This window comes from Nannobrachium achirus (assembly GCF_963921795.1).
Source record: "Nannobrachium achirus genome assembly, chromosome: 12".
Taxonomy (NCBI): Eukaryota; Metazoa; Chordata; class Actinopteri; order Myctophiformes; family Myctophidae; genus Nannobrachium; species Nannobrachium achirus.
The window spans coordinates 14,777,236-14,796,620 of record NC_137832.1 but is presented as its reverse complement, the minus strand read 5'-3'; the positions used below and the strand labels follow the sequence as shown (position 1 = coordinate 14,796,620).

Below are 19,385 nucleotides of genomic sequence, written 5' to 3'. Positions count from 1 at the left end.
TATTAAATATTTACAGTTCAAGTGGTTAAATATCTGAAAACACAGACTGACATGAAACCAAAATACACTGATGATTGTGCTGTCAAACAATGAAACTATATGGAATTTATGAAAAGGTAGTGGGGGTCCCTGCTTCATCTCTCAATATTGTTATATTGACAATATTGTTGTCTCACTCAACAGTAAACAAACCAAAATAAAGTTTACGTGTATAGAGGGTATCTGCACATTTCCAAAGTGACAATTTAAGGACTTTTTAATACCTCTAAAATGACACCTCGCAATGCGAGGCGTTGTGAGCATGTAGATCTGCTATTTTCACAATAGAACAGTGTCATACAAAATGTAATGCCTCAACTGTACAAAGAGGTTTGGTGTAGAGGGGGAAAAGAGCAGACTAAGTACAGAGTCAAAGGTCAAGTTTATTAAGTATCGACGGTTCAAGTGGTTAAATATCTGAAAACACACATTGACATGAATCCAAAATACACTGATGATTGTGCTGCCATACATTGAAACTATATGGAATATATAACTATATGGAATCTATGAACAGGTTGTGGGGGTCCCTGCTTCATCTCTCTTTCAACTAAGGGGTTCGGACGGACAGACAGACAGACATATATTAGGCTCCAGTGGAGAGACTCATGCTGCTACAGTACAAGAGACGGTCATTTCTGTAATAATAATAATTACATAAAATGTATATTTCAGAGAACTTCCAGTCTTTTTTCTCCCCCTCCACTGTACGATGACAGAGCTGTAACTGTATCCTATAATGATCATAATTATTCCTCATGTGATAACAATAATTGCAGCTTTGATACGAGGCCTGTCAGGGTGAACCACTAGCTATACAATAATGATCACTTTGATGCTCAGACTGGCTTTGCTTAATTCAGTCTCTATCAGCGGTGGAAGCAGGGGCGTCAAGTGGGTATGGCAGGGGTATGCAGCTGCCATACCCTGGGTCCAGGGGGGGGAAATAAAAGTTACTTTTATATATAAATCCATAAATGTCTCTTTGTATCTGCGCTGGTTATTATGTTGTTAAATTACATTAAAATAACTATGAATGCAAAATGTAACAAAATGGTCACTTTAACAAGGTATTATAATGACATTCTCCACACTTGTATTCTCCCCATCTTGACCGAATGGTATATTCCCAGGTTCCGCAGGTCAGCTGCACAGGTGCAATGCATTATTGTTAATTGTGGCGCGTTTACTAACATGCCAAGTTTAGCTGCACTTGAACAACCGTTCCAGGCTGCCATATCCAGCCCAAGAAACTGTAGAAACCTGTGTAAAAAACTGTCAAAACTATTTTTTTTAGACTTTGTGAAAATAGCAGATCTACGTGCTCACAACGCCTCGCAGCACAAGGCGTTGTGAGCATGTAGATCTGCTATTTTCATAAATGTAATGCCTATTTTCCATGAGGACTCCCATCTTTGCCATACGAAGGAAGCATGAGGTCAGTCCGTTGCCTCCCCAGGTTGGCAGAGGGAGAGCAGAGCCCAGGATTACATAGGCAATTGGCACTGGGTGAAAAAATGGGTTACAAAATTGTGGGATAAAAATTATATAAAAAAAAAATAAGAAAAATAGCAGATATACAAGCTCACACATTTTCACGACTTTTAAAAAATAGCAGATCTACAAGCTCGTAGTGTGGCACTCGGTGCCACGCGCTGACATGATTCTGACCATGATACTGACCACGATACTGACATGATACTGACCATGATACTGATCATGATACTGACCATGATACTGACATGATACTGACCTTGATACTGACATGATACTGACCATGATACTACCATGATACTGACATGATACTGACATGATACTGACCATGATACTGATCATGATACTGACCATGATACTGACATGATACTGACCATGATACTGATCATGATACTGACCATGATACTGACATGATACTGACCATGATACTGACCATGATACTGACCATGATACTGACATGATACTGACCATGATACTGACCATGATACTGACACGATACTGACCATGATACTGACCATGATACTGACCATGATACTGTCATGATACTGACCATGATAATAACATGATTCTGACCATGATTCTGACCATGATACTGACCATGATAATAACATGATACTGACATGATTCTGACCATGATAATAACATGATACTGACATGATTCTGACCATGATACTGACCATGATACTGACCATGATACTGTCATGATTCTGACCATGATACTGACCATGATAATAACATGATACTGACATGATTCTGACCATGATAATAACATGATACTGACATGATTCTGACCATGATACTGACCATGATACTGACATGATTCTGACCATGATACTGACCATGATACTGACCATGATAATAACATGGTACTGACATGATACTGACCATGATACTGACACAATACTGACCATGATAATAACATGATACTGACATGATACTGACATGATACTGACCATGATACCGACACGATACTGACCATGATAATAACATGATACTGACCATACTGACCATGATACTGAACATGATAAACCACATTAACCCTGGTGTCCCTAATTGGGCTTGTCATTATAGTGCAGGCAAACTACTCTATAAGTATTTCATAAGATTAAGGCAAATGGAATAATGGAAATGAAATAATAAAGTTTAACTTGACCTTGACCTCGGAAAGGGTCAAAACCCGAAACATACCCCCCCTCTAAAGCTTATACATTCAGCAGCTCCAGGTCCAGTGCATTGGATGTGCTTCACTAACGCTCTGTCAAAAACAATATTAACTTCCCAAAGAGATGTTTTAGTGAGACACAGCTATAAATAATACTACACTGAACCACAGCTACCATCCATCCATCCATCCATCACACATTTATCCTAATATAAATAAAAATCTAAGCATATTTAGCTTGCTGCTTAGCAGAGATGACATTTTCAAATATATTTTCTTGAACGGAAATGCCAGCTTCCATTACTCGCCGTTTAGGAGCTGTCGTTCCAGACTCTATAGCATTCAGACTCAGAGTTTGTAGAATAGTTGTCTGGCTACGCGAGACTATGGGATCCAGGCTTAGAACACCCCATTCAAATGATCAACACACGCACGCACGCACGCGCGCACGCACACACACACACACAGACCTGCACACATACAAACACCATGGGTTTGCACGGTTTGCACCATGAAACACTGAAACAAAGGTGAACTAAGCCTTTGTTCAGACTGCCAACCCCAAATCTGAGTTTGTCCCCCAATCTGATTCCAGGCTATGACTTTCTCCAAATATGTAGGAAATGAACTTCTGAAATATGGGAGCTCGGGGCTTCTATTTGAGGACTTACTTTCAATATTGATTCACTTTATCGACATATTGTCTATCTTGAGTCTAGTATATTGATGAAGAAGTATATTGATTAAAAAAAGGTACATTTACGGGAACTTTGGGGGGTGGGAGGGATAAAATACACCTTTTCTGTATGCTTTTGTGTATTATACTTGTTGTTAAAAATACTAAAGAAACCTTGAACAAAGAAATGTACATTTTATTAAAGAATGTGTTTATTTATCATCAAGGCTCATTATGAACCACTGCTATTATGCAATTTTAACTAGTTCAGTGCATTATAGCAGGGTTCTTCAACAGGTGGTCCGGGACCCCTAGGGAGTCTTCAGAGTTACTACAGGGGGTCCTCCCAAATCGTCCAATCCCTTTTATATTAACAACTTGAACCCTAGTGTCCATATTCTGAGAACTGTAGCCAAAAATAGCAGATCTACAAGCTCACAACGCCTCGCAGCGCAAGGCGTTGTGAGCTTATAGATCGGCTATTTTCGGCAAAGAGGTTTGGTGTGGAGGGGAAAAAGAGCAGACTAAGTACAGAGTGAAAGGTCAAGTGAAGTTTATTAGGTAATGACGGCTCAAAACTCACATTAACATGAATCCAAAATATACTGATGATTGTGCAGTCAAACAATGAAACTATATGGAATCTATGATAAGGTTGTGGGGGTCCCTGCTTCATGTCTCTCTAAACTAAGGGATCCTTGGCCTGAAAATGTTGAAGACCCCTGCATTATAGATTTGTGTCCTAAGAGGAGACTTCTTAAATTAGAAAGAGGAAGGCCACAGATCGATATCGTCATTTGAAGGTACAGGATGGACTCATGCGGAAGTAGGGAGCAAAGCTAACGAAGGTCACAATCGAGGTATATTGCATCATTGCCTCTGATTGAGACTGCTCTAACAGCCCCCAACATCCCACATCACCAGGGGCGTCACAAGAGGGGGGAAAGTGGGACTGAGTTACTAGGGCCCAAGGTGGAGGGGCCTTAATTATTTTATACTTTAGCTACTTTTGAAAAGCCGTGAAAATGTGTGCTAATCTTTGAATATATGTATTTTTAAAGCGAACATTTGTAACTCAAATGTTGCTTCTGGGGGTCCCTGGAACTAAATATTTTGCTTCTGGGGGTCCGTGGCCAAATACATATCCTTTTGGGGGTCCTTCACATGAACATTTTTGAGCACCACTGTTTTCAAAAACCTTTGTAGGATTTGAAATATTCAAAGACTTGCACATATTTTCTCGACTTTTTAAAAATAGCACATCTACAAGCTTGCAGCGCGGCACTCTGTGAGCTTGTAGATCTGCTATTTTTCAATAGTTAAAGCACAAAATAATGCTTAATAATGTGTTCCCAGTCTAAATGGGTTAAACCCCCTCCCCCTATGAAGAACATTCATGGGGGGCCCCGCAGTGAATCCTTGCACCCAAGGCCCAGAATTTGGTGCGACACCCCTGCACACATCACATAGCTCTGTAGAGCCGGATGCAGCTGTGGTGGGATTGACTCACAATCCTGTCTCTCCCCCGTTTTAGCAGAAATTGGATCAATCTTCATTGTCACCTCCTCCTCCCACTTCCTGTGTGTGTATCCATCAACTTGCTATGGGTTCCCATCCCCAAACTTCAGCTGAACCCAATCAATTCACCAATCCTGTGATAGATGAATCAAATCACAGCCAAAGACAACTCCTAAAGCAGGGGCGTCAATTGGGTATGGCAGGGGTATGCAGCTGCCATACCCTGGGTCCAGGGGGGAAAATAAAAAAGCTACTTTTAAATATAAATCCATGAATGTCTCTTTGTCTAGCTGCGCTGGTTATTATGTTGTTAAATTACAGTAAAATAACTACAAATGCAAAATTTAACATAATGGTCACTTTAACAAGGTATTATAATTATATTCTCCACACTTGTATTCTCCCCAGCTTGACAAAATGGTATATTCCCAGGTTCCGCAGGTCAGCTGCACAGGTGCAATGCATTATTGTTAATTGTGGCACGTTTACTAACATGCTAAGTTTAGCTGCACTTGAAAAACCATTCCAGGCTGCCATATCCAGACCAAGAAACTATAGAAACCTGTGTAAAAAACGGACAAAAGTCATTTTTCTTTTTTCATTTTTTTTCAGACATTGTGAAAATCTGCGAGGCGTTGTGAGCATGTAGATCTGCTATTTTCACAATAGAACCGTGTTATCCAAAATGTAATGCCTATTTTCCATGAGGACTCCCATCTTTGCCATACCCTAGCTTTTGCTGAACTGACGCCACTGAAGCCGAAAAGCGATAGGATCTCCTTTTAGATGACCTCATACCAGTGATTTGTACTGTCATGAAACTGTACTTTTTTCTATGCAACCTTCCAATACATTCTTCAATCACTCAAACCACAACCCTGATAATGTTGGGAATCCTAGCAAGGCTATCATGTCAGAAAGCCCATCAGTGACACCTAGTGTTATGATGACCCATTACACTGGACTTACAGGCAGAACCACTTCTTCTGGGACCATACCTATGTTCCCCAGGTTCTATGTTCCTCATTTACCCCCACAAAAAAGCTCCTATGTTCCCCACTTACCCCCATAAAAAAGGTTAAAAAGGTTCTATGCTCTCCACTCATCCAGAAATGCAGGAAACATTCATTTCAAATTATTAATAACAACTCTAAACACACAATAATGGGGAGCAATTACGAATACTTGTGGGACAGGGGGCACTAGTGTCATCTGGGCACCATACTTTTGTTATGGCTGGGCATTTGGACAAGTGGGCACCAAGACGAGTGGGCACTTAGGGGTGGAGACATATGGGCACCTGGGCAACTGGGCACCTAAGTAAGGATTGCCCAGATGTCCCACCATTTCCTGCATTTGAGTTGGGAACATATACTTTTTTTCTTTTTTGAGGGGAACATACCGTACAGTAGATCCTTTTTTTTGGTTGAGTGGGGAACATAGAACCTTTTTGTGGGGAGGGTGGGTGGGGAACATAGAACCTTTTTTGGGGGAAGTGGGGAACATAGAACCTGGGGAACATAGAACCTTTTTTGGGGGAAGTGGGGAACATAGAACCTGGGAAACATAGGTAGGAATACATGAAAGGTCAACCTTTTTCAAACTCACCTTCTTTTCTCACACCAGGGCACAGAAAAGTCACCCTAGCTCTTTCTCAGACGATTAATATTGCCATCTCACTATTACGCAATTCTTTAATTGGGGCTCTCAGCCGGACGCAATTTTACGTAATTTGTGATTAAAAACGAAATAAATTATAATGATCTGGAAAAAATAAAAATAAATAAATAAACGATCGGGAGCCGTTCTCCGTCTCTTCTTCGACTGATCTAAAAGGATCACTTCCCCATCCCTTGGATGCGGAAGTGCTTCTGGTAGCTTTCCGGACCCTATACCCACATAGTCCAGTAAAAATAAAGCTGAGGTTGGAAAAAATTGTGTTATTTATCCATTTGTATCCATTTAATTAATTAATTAAATTAATTGCAAGCGTTTGTTTTGCACAAAAACATTCATTGGCCCCAGAAAACGCCCACAAAACTGATGAAAAGTGATGACTCATCACTTTTCATCACTAAACCATCATTTTCTGGGGCCATTTTTAGCCAAGGAATGTTTTTTGTGGGGACGGACCGCTCGTTTCTGGTTTGGCGGTTCCGGGTTACCGGCCATGATCAGTCAATACAGACATGCTGGGCAAAGCTGGACCCCATTTCGGCGATGGTTTATTACATTGTTTTATAACCACACTAATAAAAAGACGTTAAAGGCATTTTGGGCACATGTCACCAGTTCTTTTAGAGTTGTGCACACTAGTATCCAAACGTTTAACATTGGGGTCTCTCTCTCTGCTAAAGGGTCCTTGGTTTGAAAAATGTTGAAGACCCTCTGGTTTAAAGGCCTGTCCATAGTCTCTCCGAAACCAAACCTTTCGTCGAAAAGTTTAGACTAAAAAATTACTTCTGAAAAGCATTAAACCGAATTAGAGTTCAGAAATCTGCACGTCGGAAAGTTGCAACTCTCCAAAGAAAAGTTTGGTTTCGGAGAGACTATGGACTTAATAAGGTACTATTTGACCTAGAATCCATTTCTGCTTCATACCATTTTTATTTATATTGTGCATATTTAACTTTATGATACTAATTTGATAAATTAGCTGTTTTAAAATGAACACACATTGTGATTTTTTTTTTTTTTTATACTTTTTATTGCAATAGTTTCAAATTTTTACATTTCTTATTTCACATTTTGTCTATATTTGCAATTATTTTCATTTTCTTTTCTTTTTTTTATACAGATACACCAAGTGGTCAACAAAAATACAACAATCACATTTTTCTAAATAAAACTACATTTTGTTATTCGAAAGAAAAATACCTTAATTTAACATTTCCATAATTCAGAAGCATGTGATAAAAATAAAATAAAAATAATAATGTGCATTGGGGGGGGGGGGGGGGGGGGGGGGTGTCCTCTGTGTTGCGCACTATTAGTTGTCTCTTGTTGTGGCTGGTCTCACGTCCAGACCACTTTTTGTTATACTTAAGTTGAGTACTACCTAGTCCGTAACACCAATTTGGTGTCCGTGCTACGTCTCAGGAGTCATTTCCTTTAATCATTTCCTTTAGTCATACGACCTGATAATTTGTCCATTTATTCCATCTTCTATTAAAGTCAATTTCCTTATTTCTAATTCTAAAGGTTATTCTCTCCATTTCCAATATTTCCTGTACTGTTTCCTTCCATTTTGGGTGTGTTGGGCTTAAAGGTTTTAACCAGTTCCTGGTGATTTGTGATTGTGATTGAACAAGTATGAACCTTTATTATACAGAAACGTTCAATACACAGAATGAATCACCAGGCGACACAGGTATGATAAAATACCTCACAACTAGTTCGTCAGTAGCATGCTTTACTGTTCTTAAAAAGAAAACATAGAGGTGAAATGACAGAGAGAGAGAGAGAGAGAGAGAGAGAGAGAGAGAGAGGAGAGAGAGAGAGAGAGAGAGAGAGAGAAGAAGAAGAAGAATGGGTGTTCTTTTTTCTGGGGGTTCTGATTCTGTCAGGACTTATCTTAGTGAGAGGACTTATCTTAGTGACAGGACTTATCTTAGTGACAGGACTTATCTTAGTGTTACAATACAAGTAGCAGATTCATTGGGACTAAATCAAAGAAACTAATAAAAAGCAGAAGTAGAAGAAAAGCAAAAATGAAAACAGAAGAAAAAAAAACGTAATAATGTTAAAAAGTTTCAAACGCGCGACGGAGGTCATCCCAACTCTAGGCGGGGAGGTAGCTATGCTTCTAACAATAGAGCCCTATTGTTTATAACTCTCAGAGCGAGAGTGCTGCCATCACCCTGAAAGGGTGGCTGGAGGGCGCCTCAGGAGTTGGCACTTTCCCTGAAGTAAGATTAAGAACCTGAATCTATTGGTAAGGGAGGAAGGGCACTTGTTCACTGACACAAAATGTCTTTCATACCAAAAGGCCATGGCGGCAGTGAGGGAGTAACCTAACCAGGAGGACTACCAGGGTGTCCGATACGACCCCATCCATCTGCTCTCTGGTCATGGTAACCTGGGGTCAAGCTGTGGACTGGGCCAGACCGCGTCCTTCATCGGTCAGAGGCTTAAGGCAGCAGATAAGACTCTCACAAAGGGTTTGCTGAGGTGCAGGTCATGGGTGTCCTGGACTAGGGGAACACATCTTAAGGTTTGGGGCTAGGTAGAGGGCGTGGTAAGCTACTACGCTTGCGCTTATGACACAGAAACAAGTGGGCAAAATCAACCCCAAACCACCTTTAACCACATGTTTCAAGGCTGAGAATTTCACTTTGGGCATTTAAGATGATAATGGTGGGTTTGGCCAAGGGTTTGTAGGAGTATGGACTGTTTGTTGATGGCTGCCTGTATATGAGGTCTGTAGGAGTATGGACTGAAGGAGGCTGCCTGTACACTTCACCAGGATTGAAGCGGACAAGCACGACTCGGGTGGAAGTTGCTTCTAAGACGATCTCCAGTTGGGTCTTGGCACAGAGAATCATCATCAGGAACACAAGCAGGTTTAGGGTTTATATGCTGAGGCTGTAGAAACACATGAACACAACAGAAACACACTATTAGGATGTGTAGAGAAACAAACAACAGAAACACGCTATTAGGATGTGTAGAGAAACAAACAACAGAAACACACTATTAGGATGTGTAGAGAAACAAACAACAGAAACACACTATTAGGATGTGTAAAGAAACACATGAACACAACAGAAACACACTATTAGGATGTGTAAAGAAACACATTAACACAACAGAAACACACTATTAGGATGTGTAGAAACACATGAACACAACAGAAACACACTATTAGGATGTGTAGAAACACATGAACACAACAGAAACACACTATTAGGATGTGTAGAAACACATGAACACAACAGAAACACACTATTAGGATGTGTAGAGACACACTATTAGGATGTGTAGAAACACATGAACACAACAGGAACACACTATTAGGATGTGTAGAGAAACACATTAACACAACAGAAACACACTATTAGGATGTGTAGAAACACATGAACACAACAGAAACACACTATTAGGATGTGTAGAAACACATGAACACAACAGAAACACACTATTAGGATGTGTAGAAACACATGAACACAACAGAAACACACTATTAGGATGTGTAAAGAAACACATGAACACACCAGAAACACACTATTAGGATGTGTAGAAACACATGAACACAACAGGAACACACTATTAGGATGTGTAGAGAAACACATTAACACAACAGAAACACACGATTAGGATGTGTAGGGAAACACGACTGACATGTTTTGACTGACAGACCGGATGTTCTCGTTCAGAGCGTCAACGATAATCCCTTCCCCTTTTGTTTTCAGTCAGACTCTGTCTTTCGGGGAAGTGACCTATAGTACATTTCATTCACCAAATAAGAACCGGTTCATTTGAGCCATTCGTTCATGACCAACACACCACTGCTGCCTATGAATGTAGTTGGGCGGGACAGAGGTTCCCGGTGTATGTAACTTGATCTGATTTTGGTCGGTGGACCCATTTGAACTCTGGGTCGCTTTGTGGCTTATGGATCTTGGGGGGAGAGTTTGTCTACGATGGAATAGAATAGAGAACCTTCCATTTGGGAAGAAACGTCTTGGTGAGTCTCCCTGAGGCCTGTCTGGAGACTCCTCATGGGTAAGCAAAAAATTAAATGCCAAGCCTGGTCTCCTATTTGGAACTCAACCTGTGAAGCCTTCTGGTCATAGTACGCTTTCTTAGCATCAACACTTTTCTCCAAATGTTCCTGAGCAAAGGCAAACGTTGTTCTTAAGTCTGCATGCAAGTCAGCCAAGTACAGGTGTGTGGTGTATGCAGTGGCAAGGTTCTAACATGGTTTCAATCGTTTGTTGGCCATGTTCGTACAACGCCAGGGGAATCTTATATTGTCGTAAAAATACCAGCCTCGGGTCTGGTTGGGATTCATATGGATGTCAGTGAGCCCACACACAGTGAACACACAGTCAAGGGAGTCCTTAGCAAAAACAGAACCTTGTTTACACAGGATCCGTTGGAATTCCCTATGGAATCCTGGGTCTGTGGTCATGAGGCCTGTTGCAGCTCGGTCGAGAACCCATAGGGTGCAGGTATGGCAGTACTAACAACAGGAGCAGGGCTGGACTGGGAGACAAATTGGGCTCTGGCATCTTGGCCCAGAACGGCCCACCACAACCGGTGCAAACCCAACATAGAAGATCTACAAGCCCACAAAGCATCGAGGCAGTGGCGTGTTGTGTGGGCTTGTATGCTGTTATATGTTTGGCTGGGACTCCTGGGGCCACAGTAGCCTGTGATTGGGCTACTAGGCCAGTATTCAGATGATAGACAAGCCAGTGGGCCAATCATGTGGTGTCTCTCTGCTCTGTGGGCCGGTGCTACTGAAGGATTGGCCCTCTCCACTTAGTGGACGCCCAGCCCAAACATTACTGTAGCTCTGCCAATCAAGTTGTCCTGAGGTGAATAAAGTAATACTTCTGCGTTCACATCAGACGGCGCTCTCCCATAGTGAGACATTGAAGTGAAATATTAGGAGGGAGGGAGGGAGGGGGAGAGAGAGAGAGAGAGAGAGAGAGAGAGAGAGAGAGAGAGAGAGAGAGAGAGAGAGAGAGAGAGAGACAGACGGACAGACTGACTGACAGTAAATAAGAGACAGACAGACAGACAGTATAGATCAGTGTCATTGTTGAAGTCATCGTTTGTTACCTGAACAGGTCAGCTCCAGTCTGTAGAGGGAAAGATTAGGCCTCATAGATCCACACTCCCTCAGTGAATACTCGGATCCAACACATTTAGATAGAATCCACCAAGTAGGTTCATATGAAGAAGCAGTTCTCTGTACTGCAGAAACAACAGAGCCACAGCCCAGCTGTCTGCATGCCACAGATGAATGATTCTGCTCCCAGCCTTGAGGATTCACTGGTCTCCATTGTCCCCGGTGTTTCATCTCCAGTCTACCAGTACAGCGACTTGTTCCTCCCACCAACCTGACATCTTCAGGCTCTGTACAGTGTACACAGACAATAGAATAAACATTAATAACTGTAGTGTCTCTATTCTAGGATTACAGTATTCACCCCACTTCACTTTTTTGACATTGTGTCATGTTACAGCCTTATTTATTAAATTAATTTTTTTACTCAAAATTCTCTACACTATACCCCATAATGACTATTGCAAATGTATTAAAACGAAAACATCCAAAATCACATGTGCATATGTGCATTCACCCCCTTTGCTATGACACTCATTGAGCTGAGGTGAACCCTGATCATCCTTGAGATGTTTCTATAACTTGATTAGAGTCAGCCTGTGGTACATTTAATTGATTTAGGTTAATTTAGAAAGGCACACACATGTCTCTATCAGTTCCCACATGTAACATGTCAGAGCACAAACCAAGCCATGGCATGAAGTCAAAGGAATTGTCTGTAGATCTCTGAGACAGATTTGTATCGAGGCACAGATCTGGGGAAAGTTACCAAAAAACATCTGCAGCATTGAAGGTCCCAACAAACACAGTGGTTTCCATCATCTGTAAATGCAATACGTTTTTAACAACCAGGACTCATCCTACTGCTGGTCTCCTGGACAAACTGAGGGGAGATGGGTCTTGGCCACTCAGACAGTGCCCCAGTGTTCCTCTGTGGAGATGGTAGAACCTTCCAGAAGGACAGAGATCTCTGCTCTCTGCACCAATCAGGCCTTCAAGCTAGAGTAGCCAGATGGAACCAGTCCTCAGTAGCCTTACATTAAGACGCATTCTGCCGAGACTTTCGCATTGTGAATTGGGGCGACGGCAGAAAGCGTCTTACCGACTTGTCAGACAGGTCCGGAGTATGGTCTGCAAAACTGCTACTGCGGCTCTACACATGCACACATGCGAGACATATCTTCCGTACAAGTTCTGCAAGGTTTTTGCGACTTGTCCGGAAGCCTTGTTTAATGTATTAGTCCGTATTGTTAAATAAAATGAGTTTTTACCAAGTGTGTGTCTTTTCCAAATCTAGCATCTCTGGTTTGGTTAAAGATGGCTGCACTTATCACGTGACGTTCATCCATTCCCCCATTCGCTCATACAAGGACATGACGTAAGTGTATACGGAAGAATGCACAATAATGCTTCCAGCCACCAACGGGCGCTGTTGCAGCTAATGTTGTAGCAAACGAGGAAAAGCTGTACACTTGGTAAAAACTCATTTTATTTAACAATACGGACTAATACATTAAACAAGGCTTCCGGACAAGTCGCAAAAACCTTGCAGAACTTGTACGGAATATATGTCTCGCATGTGTGCATGTGTAGAGCCGCAGTAGCAGTTTTGCAGACCATACTCCGGACCTGTCTGACAAGTCGGTAAGACGCTTTCTGCCGTCGCCCCAATTCACAATGCGAAAGTCTCGGCAGAATGCGTCTTAATGTAAGGCTAGGTCCTCAGTAAAAGGCCTCATCCACATGACAGCCCATTTGGAGTTTGTAAAAAGAAACCTAGAAAATGATTTGGTCTGTTGAAACAAAGATTGAACTCTCTCGGCCTGAAATCCAAGTGTAATGTCTGGGGAGGAAACAACAGGCACCGCTCCAACACCATCCCTACAGGAAAGCATAGTGGTCGCAGCATCATGCTATGGGGATATTTTTCAACAGCAGGAACTGTGGGACTAGTAGTCAGGCTCCCCCGATCTCTGGAGAAATATGAAATGGCTGCAGTGCACCAAAGCAACCTGATGCAGCTTGAGAAGATCTGAAAAGAAGTGGGAGAAATGGGAGAAACTGCCCCAAAATACTGTAGGTGTGCCATGTTGTAGCATCATATTCAAGAAGAACTGAGGCTCTAATTGCTGCCAGCGGTTCTGCAATAAAGTATTGAGTAAATGGGGTGAATACTTATGCACATGTGATCTTGTAATTTTGTAGTTATAACCAGAGATGGGCGAAAATACATTGAAAAGTATTTTGATACAAAATACAAATACTGGGTCAAAAAATGTATCAAAATACAAAATATAAATACAGGCCAGAGAAATGTATTTAAGATTCAAATACGTATTTTGTATTTTGAAAATACATAAATACTTTTTATAAAAATTGATGCAATGATTAGTAATTTCATAGATTGACTGCCAAGTATTAAATTAATTGCCTGTCAGAATTTCGAAGAATAAAGTGCCTTCCAGACAATACGCCTCCTAGTGATTCATTTTTTAGTTTTGGGGGCAGCGAGGCGAGCGGGCGCGGTCCTGTGAAATCCCCGTGAGCGTGCTCGTTTGTGCATGCATATGCAGGCGGCGAGAGATAGATTGTGTTCATCTTTGTGAAATACTGCGTGGCGTTTACTCACTGAGCGAGTGTGTTTGTGTCTCACCACAGTGCGGTAACCGCTGACCCAAGCGGCAGCCATAGCGGTGACCGCGTATCGTGTGGAAGGCACTTAAATTGACCATACTATGGTGTTTGTCTTGAGCAGGCAGCCTAAATGTTTACCACTGTGTGCCAGTGTGTGAGAGCTCAGGCCAGAAGTGCCTTCCACACGATGCGCGGTCACCGCTATGGCTGTCGCTTGGGTCAGCGGTTACCGCACCGCGGTGAGACACAAACACACTCGCTCAGTGAGTAAACGCCACTCGGTATTTCACAAAGATGAACACAATCCATCTCTCACTGCCCATGTGTGCATGCACAAACGAGCACGCTCGCAGGAATTTTCACAGAGAAGGGACTGCGCCCGCTCGCCGCCTCAAAATTTTGCTGCGCGGCAGAAATAGCCGCCCGCCTCTCATTGAAAATTAATTACTAGGAGGCGGTGACCGCGTATCGTCTGGAACCCACTTTACCGTTATCTTGTAAAGGAACTATGGCATCAGACTGAATGCACAGGTGCCTCTGCGCCAGTACTTCATAGAGTGCAAAACCGCTCTGCCAGCCTTATAATAATAACTAAAACTGCACTCTGTCGAGGTGCCAACTTGCGTCTTGTGCACAAGTAGGCCATGTATGGCTACTTGTGCGCCAGCAGAGCGTGCCATGAGGTGCGCTCACCACTGGCATCACCACTGGCGATGCCAGTGATATCATCACTGACATCACCAGGAATGCTGGTCCCACATTGGCTGTTAATGATGACATTGCCAGAAATGCTGGTCCCTTATTGTGCTACGTGCTTAAACACACACAGCTACCTACCTACCAACCTACATACGTACATACGCAGATGAACGCAGTACTTGCGTGCAAGTAATTCGAAATTGTAATCATAATGCACGTTACATTTGAAGCAAATCAAAGTCAAGTGCTAGTAGTAGCAGTATCACACACACACACACACACACACACACACACACACACACACACACACACACACACACACACACACACACCACACACACACACACACACACACAAACCACTAGCAAATTAGATTGAAAGAAAATGTCTTTCCACCTACAGTTTAAACCCGAATGTTTAAAATAAACTATGTCCATTTGAGAATTAAATTAAATTAAAAAGTATTTTGTATTTGAAATACAGAAAATACGAGACCTGAAAGTATTTTGATACAAATTACATCCAATTTTTTCCATCCCAGCCAAATACAAATTACAAAATACAAAAAAGTATTTCAAATACGTATTTCAAATACATGTATTTCAAATACTGCCCATCTCTGGTTATAACACATTTCTAAAATACCTTTCTCGTTTTGTCATTATGCAAAATTGTGAATAGAATTCGGAGAAAAAAGGTAATTTTAACATTTTCTTGAATACAGCTGTAACAACAAAATGTGAAAAAAAGTGAAGGGGGGTGAATACTTTCGCAAGGCACAGTAACTGTCAACAAAAAATAGACGATCTGTATGTTCACAATTCAAGTGTAGTTTGTCTTTTACCTGAGCAGGTGAGTCCAACAGTCTTGTCAGGTGAGCAGGTGTTTCTAGTTGAGTCTGAGGTTCTACAGTCCAGGAGAGCAGACTCACTGCCTTCACACTGGAACTCTTTGGTCCACATGGGAGCCTTCCCTTCTCCATAGAGCGCCCCCTGGAGGACTGAGGGAGCCCCACAGCCAAACTGCCTACAGACCACCTCTGCATCCTGCTGGTCAAAGTCACCTTCACACACTGAGAGCCACGACTGATCAGACTTCACCTCCACTCTGCCTGAACACAAACCAGGACCATTCACCAACCTCACTGACTCTAGAGAGAGAGAGAGAGAGAGAGAGAGAGAGAGAGAGAGAGAGAGAGAGAGAGAGAGAGAGAGAGAGAGAGAGAGAGAGAGAGACTGAGCATCGGTTGTCTAGTTATGGCCTATTGGAAACACATTGTTTTGATAAACACAGCCTGGAACCAGAGAAAAAAACAGGAAAACAAATGGAGATCTGTTTCTTTTTTCCCCCGATGAAGTCATTTCATGTTCCTGTTCTGCTGTGATTCCATTGTTTTACACCAGATGGGGCTGTTCGCTAACTCGTGAAAAATCCAAACACGTGAAACATAGGATTGGCCAAATTGTTAAATTATAAGAAAGAGAAAAAATAGCTGAGATGTTTTGGGCTTGTAGATCAGCTATGTTCAGGAGGAAAGGAGTCAAACTAAATGTAATGCCTCAACTCCTACATTCCAAGAGCATTACTGTGGGGGGGTCCTCATTTCAACTATGATTAGTTTGGGGGGTCGACAAATGTGGACAACACCCACCTCTTCCACCTTCCCGCCCTCCTCCCTCAGTAGGAAATCAAATCCTGGTTCACCTCTAACTTTCTCAAATTCAACAGTGATAAAATCGAGGCAGTCCTCATTGGCTCCAAGTCCACACCCACCAAGCAGCCCAGTTTCACCCTCACCATAGACAACTCCTCGGTTTCCCCTCCCCTCAGGTTAAGTGTCTGGGTGTCGTCTCTGACAGCACCCTATCATTCCATACCCACATTCGATCCGCCTACTTTCACCTCCGGAATATCAACTGACCCTCACTCATTCCAAACAGTGCTGATATCCTGGTCCACTCTCTCATCACTTCCCGTCTGGACTATTGTAATTCCCTCCTCTTTGGTCTCCCCCACAAACTCCTCTGTGAACTGCCAGGGCCCAGAACGCTGCTCATCACCAGGACCCCTCATATCAGTCACATCACCCCAGTTCTACACCAACTCCACTGGCTTCCCATCAAACACTACATAGACTTTAAGATCACAGACAGACAGACAGACAGACAGACAGACAGACAGACAGACAGACAGACAGACAGACAGACAGACAGACAGACAGACAGACAGACAGTATAGATCAGTGTCATTGTTGAAGTCATTGTTTGTTACCTGAACAGATCAGCTCCAGACTGAAGGAGGCATTATTAGAGCCCATTCTTCCACAATCCCTGAGTGAACTTTCAGAGCCAACACACTTATATTTCATCTCCCATGTAGGTCGACTAATAGGAACACGTATCTCTTCCGTGTAAACAACAGAGCCACAGCCCAGTTGTCTGCACGCTACAGACGATGCCTTCTGGTTCCAGTGCATAGCAGGATGCACTGGTCTCCATTCTCTCTGGTGTTCCGTCTCCAGTCTACCAGTACAGCGTCTGCGTCCTCGCATCCTGACATCACCAGACTCTGTACACACAAACACACACACACACACACACACACACACACACACACACACACACACACACACACACACACACACACACACACACACACACACACACAAAGTAATATTATATAATATTAATCAAAGTAATATTACTTTGATTTTAAGAAAATCCTCTACCTCACAATATGTATTTGTTTATTGATGTTTGTTTACCTGTTGTGTAGAGAGCTGAAGAGAAAAAAAAAATCACACAAGTGAATATATTATTTTATACTTAATAAAATACAATATTTATATATATATATATATATATATATATATATATATATATATATATATATATATATATATATATATATATTTATGTTCAATAAAGGAATACTTGAGTAAAAGTACAAAAGTATTCGACACGAGTGGGCAGGGATTATATTATTTTGAGCACCCCCGCTATGAAATCAGAGCATCATTGAATATTTTTTTTTTACATTTTCAAAGGTTAGTACAAATCTCTGAAAGCGTGGCAGGGAACATCCAAAGTTGAAAAACAATCTTGACATCATTGAGATAAAACTCAAAAACTAAACACATTCAACAAATGATGCTGTTGTGTTGCTGTCTGTAAAAGAAAAGTAGAAAAAATAAGATAAAAAGTTTATCTCACTTACACTGAACATCTAGAGAGAGTGGTGGTGATCTCTGTGATCCATGTGTGTTTGTCCCCTGACAGACGTACTGTCCAGCGTCTGCAGGAGACACATTGTCCTTCACCAGCTGAGGACCAGTGGAGATAGATGTACTTCCATGGTCTCTGTACCAGGTGTAGATGCCTACTGGTGGGTTGGCATCACTGCTGCAGGTCAGAGTCACTTTGCTGCCCTCAAAAACTTCTCCTGGTGGATCCACTGACACTGAGGGAATTACTGGAGGGTCTGTGGAGGAATCATTTAGACCAAAACTCAGTTTTTTGCCGGCGTGGGCCAAATAATACAGGTTTTTCATGGGAAATTATTCTTTTTTAAAGTCAAACCAGTTCTACATGGCGGCAGAACCATTTAGGCTTAATATAATAGGGTTTATATAAAGCATGAAATCGTTCCTACACAAACTAGACCACTCCCGAGTCCTGTTGAACTCAGGTGCTCAACCCCCCCCCCCCCCCCCCTCCGCAGGGCCCCCCTTTTTCCGGGAGGGGGGAAAAGAGTACCCCCCCCCCCCATCGATAGATCATGCTCTTGTTTTTTTTCTGAAAGGTTGAAGTTATGTGAAAACCCAAACTGTTTAGTTCACTTACATTGAACTTCTAGATACTGTGGTGATGATATCTGGGATCCATGTTTGTTTGTCGCCTCACAGGCATACAGTCCATCATCTGCACGAGACACTTTACTCTTTACCAGCTGAGGACCAGTGGAGATAGATCTGCCTGCATGGTCTCTGTACCAGGTGTAGATGCCTACTGGTGGGTTGGCATCACTGCTGCAGGTCAGAGTCACTTTGCTGCCCGCAACAACTTCTCCTGGTGGATCCACTGATACTGAGGGAATTCCTGGAGGGTCTGTGGAGGAATCATTTAGACCAAAACTGGTGTCATGACATCACAAGTGTAAAATCAGGCCCACCAAAATACATTTTTGTCATCAAAATGAACTGTAAATTTACATTATTTTACAGATTTACACTAGATCAGTGTCCAGTGCTTTATTATTTTGACCTCATTCAATATAATTTGATCTTAATTGAATGAAAACTCACAGTGAACATCAACAGTGACTCCAGGTGAACTGACTGTAGCGATGTTGTTCTTTGCCTGACAGTT

At 42.1% G+C, this 19,385-nt stretch overlaps 1 protein-coding gene across 1 annotated transcript in view; it reads left to right on the top strand.

The window, feature by feature from the left end:
• The window catches only part of gstt1a (glutathione S-transferase theta 1a), a 308,697-nt gene that overhangs the window by 125,722 nt on the left and 163,590 nt on the right, over window positions 1–19,385 (top strand). The gene's annotated exons all lie outside the window — the stretch shown is intronic.